The sequence below is a fragment of the Amborella trichopoda genome, chromosome 4, assembly GCF_054954075.1.
Source record: "Amborella trichopoda isolate Santa Cruz 75 chromosome 4, AtrichopodaSantaCruz75HAP2 v2.0, whole genome shotgun sequence".
Lineage (NCBI taxonomy): Eukaryota > Viridiplantae > Streptophyta > Magnoliopsida > Amborellales > Amborellaceae > Amborella > Amborella trichopoda.
In genome coordinates this window covers 54,587,912-54,597,610 of record NC_142339.1, presented here as the reverse complement: position 1 = coordinate 54,597,610, position 9,699 = coordinate 54,587,912, and positions in this window count along the sequence as shown.

The window sequence follows — 9,699 nt, the reverse complement described above, 5'->3', positions numbered from 1 at the left end:
ATTCAATTCAAGACCAGTGTTTTTAAAATCTAGGTCAAGAATTAGCAACCGAACTCGTTCCGGTAAGGTATGTCTCCTAGGAACACCTTTTAGTTTTCTTTTTTAGTCTTATTTAATATTTTTTTAGATCATCTCTTAAAAACTTTTTTTTAATTTTTTTGATATTTTTGGATCGTTGAATAAAACCAGCTTCATAAACCAACAAAGAGCCGGGTCCGAGTAACAAATAAACCGCCAGTTCAACTAGCCTAACTAGGCACGTCTCAGGCGCCCGGCCCAAAACATGTTAAAAAAAATCCAAAAAAAAATAAAAAAAATACTTAAAGCATGATTAAACAAAGCGCAACCACATGAACTTGAAAAGTAGTGAAAATTTAGATTTTAAAAAATCGATTTTTGTCTAGGGGTGTGTTTGAAATTTTCTAAAAAAAAAGATGGAAAATATAAATAAAAGTAGTAAAGACCAAAACATTTTTCAATCGTTGTCAAAATCATAAAATCATTCAAAAACACATTACAGACAAATCCCTTATTTTTTTTGATATTTTATATGTGTTTTGAAAAATACCCGAACCACCAAAATTGAATCGGCTAGTGCCTAGTTCCACTTTGATCAGTCGGTTCCGAGTTGGACCAACGGAGTTTGCTAAAATTGATATTATTTTTAGGACAGGATATTATTTTTTTTTATGGCAAATAGAGAGCGCCTATGTTATTTCTATGGCAAATAGAGAGCGCCTACGTAATTTCATTTATGTTGGATGTATTTACATCCCAAATTTTTGGTCCTAAAAACATAGATTTTACTTGAATGTGGAAATGTGCTGCAGCGGAAGCATAAACTTTTGGAAAAAAACTATTTCCCACTCCTAACGGCGAACGCACGCAGAGTTTTCTATTGCCAAAAAACGCTTATTTTCTCTTTCTATCAAAGTACTGTCCTGCCTTCCTATATTTGAACGTCAAGTTGTTTCATTTCTCTCTCCTCGTAAATTGTTTATTTTCTCTCTCCTGTCCTTACAAGGAAAACACACTATTTGTCAAATAATATATTTTACTGGAAGGGTGCGGCTTGTATAGACTCAAGCTCTAACCAATCTTTATGGGAAAATTGTTTCATGTGGGCTGGACCGTATTTCTACGATATACAGTCCATAGGTATAAAACATTAATCTTAAAAATGGATGCAAATAGATTGTCTACTCTAAAAACAAGTGTAACTAACGGTCCAAATGTCTTTTAAATATAATTATTACTTTTAGTTTTTAATTTTATATTATTTTTAGTTTTCAATATTTTTTTTGTTATATTCATGATCTACATGTTAAAGATTATATATTCTCTAAAAATTAGGATCAAGTTATATTTAAAAAATATATTTATTGCCAAGCCCACATTTCTACAATATGCGGGCTGGCCGCATAGAAACCGGGTCCATCTTTATGATATTAATCATGAAATTTAAAGTTTCAAAAATAGTGTTGATCGAGCATATCTATGTAAACTGGAAAATCATGAAAATTGTCAGTCCAAAAATGCGTTGGAAGATATACTATCCAAAACTTGAAATCCATTTTTTTCTCATATTCATACATCTTGATGTCAAGATGATCAATTTGAGGATATTTGGGTATCAAAACAACTTCTTCTAGTGAAATTTTTGAGGTTCGTTTTAATTTGATTGTTTAGAACTTGAGCTCTATATACATTTTTTCTTTACTTAGAATGGAGTACTATGGCCAAATTGGTCTTTTTCCCTCTTTATACCCAATGGAAGCTTTTTTTTTCTTTCTTTTTTTTTTTTTTTCGTGGCGTAAGATCTCTCTCTATTTCTATCGCTCTTTTTAAGTTCTCTCTCTATTTCTTTCGCTCTCTTTCTAATCATAAAGGTGGCAATGGGTCGGATCCGAAAAAAAATTTCATGGGACCCCGATTTGGACCCGGCCCCAAAGACTTGACGGAATGTGACTGGGCCGGATCCGGAACAAAAGTTGAGAAAAAACGGTCGCGTGTTTCATGATGCAATATGAAGAAGGGAAAAAAAAAATTAAACTACTAGGAGTTAAAAAGGACAACTGGTTTCAATTGCTTTGTTTGGGGATTGGTCCGTATTAACCGTTAATTTTGAGTCAGCTTGTTTCATGTCGATCTCAGCCGTTGGATTGTCATGAAAGGCAGGAATTAGGGAGAAGAAGGTCACTTTATTAGAAACCAAACACCAACTCCCAACCCACCCAATCCTACGACCTCACATTACATGGTTTTTATTCTTTGTTCCATCTCACCTTGACACGTGTCATTTTTCACTCTCCTCATAATTGTAGAATACCAATGATAGAGAAAGGGGCAGATGGAGGAAGAGAGATTTCTTTATCGACACTTGTTTTCTTCTATAAATAACAAATTTGAATCTATCTTTCTAAGTCCTATTTATGAGTGTGGGAGAATAATGTGTCGCATGTAAAAGTGCTTCATTCTCTTTCTTTTTTTTTTTTTTTTTTCTTTTTTTTTTTCAAAAAAAAGTAATTCTTTGCTACTTTTCCTTTCGTTATTTAGGTTTCTTTTTTTTGTAGTAATTCAGTAAGGATGGTAAGCCCCTACTTTTTTTGTTTAAATTATTAGTGATTTTTTAATAGGTTAGGTAAAAATAAAAGCTTGGGTTACAAGTGGTGTGATTTTTTATTATTTGGATTTGCAATCCTGCATAAGTCATAACTAACCTGTTAGCCTAGAGAGAGAGAGAAGCATAGTCTAGAGAGAGAGAGAGAGAAGCATAATATAGAGGGAGAGAGTTGACACGTAAAACAACAAAAGAAAACCCCACTGATCAAGAGAAAGAAATTATTTAATCAAAAGTTCCCTTTCATTATTTGAGTTTACAATAATGCATTTCCTTGATATTGACATTAACTAGTGTATAGCCAATTGGCTTAAAAAAGAAATAAAATATTGAGAATGATTCATGCCAAAAGAAAATCATCTCCATCTAATCACAATTCACTCGTGGATGGTTCAGACCTTCCAAATCATGCTTGTCATAGAGCCGTCCATTTAAAGGAGTGACTTTCGGTCCCCACATGGCTCTGGTTCACTGAAGTTTACTTCTCACAACTTTGTTGTCAATCCTAAATATGTGTTGGCAAATTGGGGGTAACCCAATGCCCTACTTATTAATGTGGTCAGCACCCACAACAATAATTTTAGCACGTAAATAAAATATTTAAGAATAATAATGTATGTGTAATAATATATTTGAGAAACTATAGAAACAAGAAGAATAAATTAAATGAAAAATCACCAAACCACAATACAAATAAAAATAGATGGCACACAGATATTTATGTGGTTTACCCAAAATAGGCTACATTCACGGGCAAGGGGTAATGATACATTCACTATCAATGGAAGAAATTTACAAGTTTGGGATTATGTAAAGATTACGTCATATACTAGCAAAGAAAACTCAAATGGAAATTTCCAATCGTTATCACGAAGATATGCCAATGAAAAATTGGCTCATACGAGACCACAATGGTGCTAGGGGTTTGAGCAAAAAATGCCCGATTTCAATCCCCCAAGCTTCTCTACATTTTTCCTTTTTGTTTTATCTCTCCAAAAATGTCTTGTATGAGCCTCCATAAAAGAGCCTATTTTCTGTGACGAAAATACCTCTCATGAAAGAGGGAATACCATATGGGAGTGATTTTGACATCATATCCCAACAATCTCCACATTGATACAAAACCACACCTTTGCCTTGTCAACTATATCTGGTTATTCCCTTTTTGAAGAACATAGTGAACTTAGCCAATTCCGCTAGCACTCTAGCCCAATAACCTCCACGAGCATTCCTTGTTTATCTTCCTTCATACTTGTGCTTCTTATGCAAACTTCACATTCTTCAACACTTTCATCATTGAGTTCTTGAAGCCATCTTGCCTCATATATGTTCTAGGTGAATAATTTTCTACACACTAAGCACAATCACCAAGATCCCTTACATAACTTATTCCCACAAAGCTTTGTGTATGTTCAAAACCTTGGCAATACTTGTCCATACTTTTTAAATTTGTCCATACTTTTTAAATTTCAACATTTCACTTCATTCCAACAATTTCTTTCTAAGCTAAACACAAGTCAATCAAGGAAATAATAAACAAGTATAATGATAAAGTTTATAGAAATCATAGCAATATTTAAAATCAATATTAGAGTACCGTGAAACACTCTAATCACATCGACCCTTCCTTCACCAAATTTTTAAACATTGGCCCAAAGGAAATTCATGTGGTATTTCTAGCTTCACATCCCCTAGTGAAAATCTCGTATACTCGATTTCTCCACCTTGCCGATTATCTTCATCAAGACCTTGCTTTATGCCACCAAGATCTTCTATTGCCAAACCTTATGCATTTTGCCGAGCTTTTTCTTCTTTTACAACCAAATTTACCATTTCGTTTGCAATTGTGCTCTCCAACAATTTATACAAGTTTCTTCCCTATACTCCTTTTATTATAACTAGAGCCCCCTTTGAAACTTTGGGCACTGCATAGTACCTGATAAATTTGTAGCCTTCGATATCTAAAGAAGAAAGTGAAATCAAACTCTTCTTTAAGTCCAGCACGTCTCACATTTTTAAGTGTCTAAACCATACTATTATACATTCTTATGCAAATCGTGCCCATTCCGATCGTCTTACTCATTGAACTATTTCCCATTGATGCCAAACCGCCCTCACATAGCTCATATGCATCAAACCACGATATATACGGGGCATGTATGATGTGTGGCTCCATATCAAGTATCCAATTTTGATAGTGCGTGGGATTACATCCCACTATCAACACATCATCTTCAATATAACTAGATGTTAATTCATCAATTTGGTGAGCCTCATTCTTAAAATCAATTGCCAAACCGAAACATTTTGAAGAATTTTTTTTCTTTAACAACATTTTTTTTTTTTTTTGTGGTCAAGCTTGTCACAAAACCAACAACCTTTGCTATAAGACCCCCTCAACTTTGATCCACTACTTGAGGAATCACTTGACGAACGAAACCATTTATCTAAACACCTTCTTGCCATAAGGATATCCATCCTCCAACCCTCCAAATCATCCATCGATGCATTTTTTCGAAGTTCATTAACAAGAAGTTCTCTACAAACTGAGCCCAAATCAAAAGAATAATATTTACTATAACTCAATGTAGTAACAATGTTATCGTAGGATTTTGATAATGTACAAAGTAAGGTGACCTACCTTATCTTCATCCTCCATTATCAAACTAATACTTTAAAGTTGACAAATGATATTATTAAAGTCATATAAGTGTTCCAACACTTTTGCGCCCTCTTTTATTCTCAAGGAATAAAATTTTTTTTTTAAAGAAAATTCAGTTTGTGAGCGATTTTGTTTGACACAAACTTTCCATATTTTTCACAAATTTGTTGTCATCTTTTTCCCAACAGTATTAACAACACTTCATTCGTTAAATATAAACAAAAAATGGCACGTCATGTCAAGTTTCTTACAATTATCATCAGTCATATTTACCAGGTTTTTATCTTTCCCAAGTAATAGCTTGTGTTGTCCTTGATGTACCAATAAATCTTACATCCTAATTTTCAAATTTTAAAATCATCTTTCTCATTAAACTTCTCCACCTCAAACTTGAGAGATGTCATTTTTCTCAAAAATATTATACTACTCCCTTGAGCTCTAATGCCGCTTATTGGCAAATCAGGATAACCAAGGCCCTGCTTGATGTAATGAGCACCCCATAACTATGATTCCAACACCCCAACAAAATATCCAATAGCAATAATATGTGTGCAATATATTTGAGAAAAATATAGACACCAGAACAAATAAAATAGAAAATCACCAAACTACAATATAAATAAAAGTAGAAGGTACACACATTTACGTGGTTTACCCAAAATCTGCTACGTTTATGGATAAGGGCAATGATGCATTCAATGTCAATGGAAAAAATTTACAAGTTTGAGATTTTGTAAACATTATCTCATACAATAGCAAGGAAAACTCAAATAAAAGTTTTTTACGACAATACCACCATCAGTCGACCCTCTTCATCACCGTCGACCAAGAACGTTGCCACAAAGAAATGCCAATGAAAAACAAGCCTGAGGCCAGAATGGTGCTAGGATTTGATAAAAAAAATCTCATATTTCAATTCTTTAAGCTTTTTTACACTTTTCCTTTTTGTTTTCTCTCTCCAAAAATGCCTTTCATGGTATCCATAAAAGAATTTGTAGAGAAATAGTCTTCATGAAAGACGGAATGCGATGCGGGAGTGATTTTGGCATCACATACCAACACAAGACAAGTGATTTTGGCATCACATACCAACACAAGACAGGATTTATCAGAGAAGCCATGTATCCTGCTTGGTTGGCCAATATAATGGCCATCAAGAAGGAAAATGGACAGATTTGCTTAAGTATAAACTTTCGTTTAAATGGTGTTCATTTTGTACGCCCTTATTATTTTTTGGTAAGATAAATGGGAAAAATGGGTCTTTTTATTTATTTAACTATGTATATATTTTGCATGTTGCCATAATAATCCCAAAGAATTAAAAAAATTTGCAATAATTAAACCAAAAAAGATTGGGCTTCGGCATAATTGGTTCAGGTGTCGACTATTGCAACACTATATCCCAAGTTGGAAGTTGGAACCAACCCTGAAGATGTAAATAAAAGAATTAGATTCATAGAAAACCACAATTATGCTAAATATCATAACTGGATTGAAACTGTTGTTATGCTGTGATTCATTATGAAAATCTACAGATTAGAGTTCAAAATCACAAAAACTTTGAATTTTGAACCGAATACTTGAAAACATTTCTAGCAAGCACACCAAATTCGTTTTATTGAAATTAAATTACATGCAAAGACAACCCAATTTGATCTTGTTTTCCCAACATCACATTATAAATTACTGCTAAATCACGCCATCTGTTGTAGTCTGAAATTCTCAATAATTCCCCATACTACCCGGCCACAATCATTCTCCAAATTTTAAATAAAATTTTTGTCGATCCCTACGCAGAAAATTTTGGCCTAGATGAGTTTCATTCTAGATTTTTTAAAAATCACCCCTTATCTAAGCAGGTTTCAAGTTAAAATTCAAATTGAAACTTTCAATGATATGAGGTGGAATTAAGAACCATGCTTATTACTCTAGCGATCAAAGATGGAGTGATTCAAGCAATAATGCTGTGTGGTCCCTATTGCATGGTGCATTATACTCGAGAAGGATCATAGATTCAAAAGGGATAAGGGGATAAGGAATTCTAGCGTCTCCAATTTTCATGTAAGATTTTCCATGTTATTTTTTTATTATTATTTTCTTTCCATAAAAATTATTGGAATCTGCCAAAAGTTATTTTGACGTTAATGGGGGTGGTATCCATTTCAGGTGAATGGGCATGCAAAAAATTATGAATGTACGGATTGCCCTTAAAATTAATGAAGGAGCAACTATCTCTTCATATAAGGTGCACTTTTGCTAGGGAAATGCAGCTTTTCAAAATCCGGAACAATCGTTGATTCTAAAGAATATAAAAATTGTAAAAAGGATTTATAGGGTGGGGATTTAAGAGGGGGGTCGGGGGAAAATTGATGATTCTAAAAAACATAAATATTTTTTGGTTTCAATCGATTCTTGATTTTAAAACAATGAGGCAACATAGTCAATCAAATGGTAAAAACAATAGAAAAACGAGGGGATCCATATCTCGAAATTGTTTAAAGAAAAAGTTTATATAAGGTGTCAATCATATATTGTTCGTGTAAAGTTTACCTAAAAACTCACTAAAGATCGGTCGAAAACCCTCAAATCGATCATCTCGACCTCGAGATTCATTGACATCAATGAAGGGGGTTTCTAGTCTTAAAAATAATTCATCTTTTAACACATTATTTGGACCGTCTATTTTCAAGATTTTCAAGTATTTTTAATTCTGCTTGATCATCACCATTTCTGAAACTTTAACTTTTATAATTGAGGGCAACAATAGGTTTTCATATCATCACAGGGCTTTGTGGCACCAAAACTATATTTTTAACATAGTTTTGAGGTACACATTACTTCATTAATACAAGGTTGACACCTTATACAAACCTCACCCATTATTTAAATCAATTATTGAAACTTTGAATAATATCGCCTAGTGGAAACCTTGAAAACGAAGTTTGTCACCAGTCACCAGTCACTACATGCAACGAAAATAAAAATCATGCAACTTCATCAAATATTTCAGATAAGGAAGAAGGATAATAGGAACTAGTCAGCAAATATAAAACGAGTACTTAGGAAAGGGATACTTAATGTCAAAAAGAAATTAAAAATATAACTAAAAAAGATTTAAAACCGTAAAATGGCTACTTCATTTGTCTCTTTAATGCTATGGTGTGATGGTTAACACTATTTTCCTTTTTTTTATCCACTTCCCTCTGGTCTGGTGTTATATTGGTCCTTTTAGGTCTTTTTATTGTGCAAAGTCTTAAATGGTTTTCAAGTTTCATATAGGGAGCACATTCGGTTATTCATTTAGCCGACTTCAATTAGTTGGAAAAAAACTTTTGCGATGATAATGATTTGGTTTTTTCGTTTTTTTTTTATTAAAAAAAGCCAACCAACAATGTTGGTGGTTAGTTTTTTTTTGAAAGACATCCAAAAATTTTATTAATTACTAGAACAAGATTACAACATTAGAGATAGTAAGAAAGGGAAGGGAAACACCACCCTTGGCTAATGTATCAGCAATACCATTAACCTCTTTGTATACATGGGAAAAGGAAACATAAATAGTTGAGGAAATATCTAAAATCTTAAGCCATAAGGAGCAAAGTTCCCAAGGAATATGCTGCTCTTTTCTACACCAATGAATTACATTCAAAGAATCTCCTTCAATCAAACGCAAAGAGCCCATGTTCCTTTCAATAAAGATCTCCACCCCTGTAAGCACATCCCGTAATTCTGCCAAATTAGCTGTAGCCACTCTAATTGGACTTGCAAAGGACATAAGGATAGCACCAGAGGAGTCTTGAAACACCCTACCAATACCAAGCTTGGATTTCCAAAAAAACTCCCATCAAAGCTCAGCTTAACACAACCCAAAGGTGGAGGAACCCATGAGCCTTTGGCTTATATTTATGCAGACCACTTTAGAAACTAAAATACTAGACCAAATAGCCAGTTTAATTAGGTGAAGTAAATTGTCAAAAGACAAAGCAGCCCCTTCAAAAGTCCTCATGTTTCTTTCCTTCCACACCTCCCACTGGATCACACCATTTGCTATTTTGCAAATTACACTACCCACTTTAGGCAATAAAGGAGGAGAAAACTAATGGATACAGTTAAGAACATTTTGCAGAAGAGTAAGGACACACCACCAAACTCATCAACCAGTGCCAAATCCTTGAAGTGAATGGACAATGAAGCAAAAGATGGTTGACCGATTCCCCATCTTGTTTACACAATAAGGAAATATTTGGCAGGATTATTCCCCTCTTGATGAGATTATCAACTGTTAAGATTTTATTTTGGGCAACCAACCAAACAAAAACTTGCACTTTATGCGGGATTGGCCACTTCCATACTTGGCCAATAGAAGAAGAAGACCATCTCCATCAGTCATGGAAGAATAAATTATAGCAAGATTTAA